Consider the following 1,915-nt stretch of genomic DNA (forward strand, 5'->3'; position numbering starts at 1 on the left):
CTGACAGCCCGAGTTCAATCCCTGGTCTCTACATGGTAGAAGGAGGGTACCAATTCACGCATATTGTCCATTATCAGTCATACAAGTACATATGTACAGATAAAACCAATAAACAAACATGTAAGCCACTGCATGAATAATTGAACATGGTCATGGAGAACTGGAATGTCAGAATTTGGGAAGAAGAATGTTAAGCGCCACACACACACACACACACACACACACACACTCACACACATCTTTTGGGTCAGAAAGGGACAACCACAAACCAAAGTAATGATGGCGCCAACGTCTAACCTGGCAAACTGACTGGCCTCTTGCTGTGGTTACTAACAGGATTTGGATGAGGGTCACGCACGAGGGTCAGGATGACTCAAAAGCAGCTGCATCACTCAAAAGCCCCCTCAGCACTGAAGGGGACTCAGGAAGCTGCCCCCTCAGCACTGATGAGGACTCAGGAAGCTGCCCCCTCAGCACTGATGGGGACCCAGGAAGCTGCTCCCTGCAGCTCTCCGCACAGCTGGCAGGGAGCTGGACTGTCTGAGTCTCTCTTCTCTTCATGTTGGGCTGTCAGAGACCCCCGCCCCCCCCAGCACCCAGCAGTATTTATTGCATTTTAAGCTGCTGGAGCCAGGCACTCAGCATCATCTAAGTTTCTGTTCTCCCAGATATATGAGATGTGAGCCTCTTTTCCTCCTGTGTGGAATATTTCAATTCAGAGAAAACTGTCAAACACGGAAGAGCAATAGTTGTCAGCCATGGCCACTCATTTTCAGAGGTCACCCATTTTGGCTAAACAATGACAACTGCTGAAACTAAAGTAACTAATTTGTCCAGCTTCTTGCTCTCTGAGCCCCATCCACCCCCAGTAATGGCTGCCCATGAGACATCGCCCCTCCAACCCTAACTTGACTCTGGAGTCCACTCTGAACTTCTTGTTGAAATTTACTGTAAAGGTAAAAATAAACAGTACCAAGGGGCCCACGGGCCACGAGGGGCAGCGGGTCCCAGGCAGGGAGCCGCGGCAACTGATGAGAGACAGAGACGGATAAGCACGCCATGCAGAGAGAGGGTTTGGGTATAGTTTATTCAGTGGGTTATTGAGGGGAAAGGAAAAGGGGGGGAAGGAGAGAAGGGGGACAAGGAGAGAGAGAGAAACAGAGACAGACAGAGACAGAGAGAGAGGGGAAGGGAGGAGAGGAGAAGCTACCTCTTCAGGAGAAGGATAAGAGAGTTTGCAGGATGGAAGAGGAAGATCCACCTACCTCAGCAGGGGTAGGGGAGTGGGCGGGGCTTGTCTCTTAAAGGGACAGGACAGATCATTACAAAACGCCAGGGCTTTCTACTCAGCTTTATGTCGGCTCTGCTCACTACACTCCATTTTTTTCCACTTTATGTTTTGGGGTTTAAGTTCAGAGGGTTGAATTATATCCAAGCTTCATAGTTCATGACTTGCCAGCGTAAGTGGTCCTCCCAGAGTTCTTTGCTAACATAAGGGGTCCTCCCATAATCCTTTGCTCTTCCCTTATTCCTTTATGCCCTATTCCCGCCTTTCCTATGCTACAGCCTTTCCCATACATTCGGTGTCTCATACAGTTGTTTGTTTGTTTGTTTGTTTTGTTTTGTTTTGTTTGAAACAGGGTCTCCCTATGTAGCTCTGGTTGTCCTGGAGTTCATTATGTAGAACAGACTGACCTCAAACTCGCAGAGATCATCCTGTCTCCACCTTTCAAGTGCCGGGATTAAAGGCTTGTGACACCATGACTGGCTGTGTTGCTCCCTTTTTATAGGTTCCTGTAAAAGTTCTTCTCTCTTTAATTTACATAAACGGCCGGGCGGTGGTGGCGCACGCCTTTAATCCCAGCACTTGGGAGGCAGAGGCAGGCGGATCTCTGTGAGTTCGAGACCAGCCTGG

Source organism: Microtus ochrogaster, unplaced genomic scaffold (assembly GCF_000317375.1).
Source record: "Microtus ochrogaster isolate Prairie Vole_2 unplaced genomic scaffold, MicOch1.0 UNK25, whole genome shotgun sequence".
Classification (NCBI taxonomy): Eukaryota; Metazoa; Chordata; class Mammalia; order Rodentia; family Cricetidae; genus Microtus; species Microtus ochrogaster.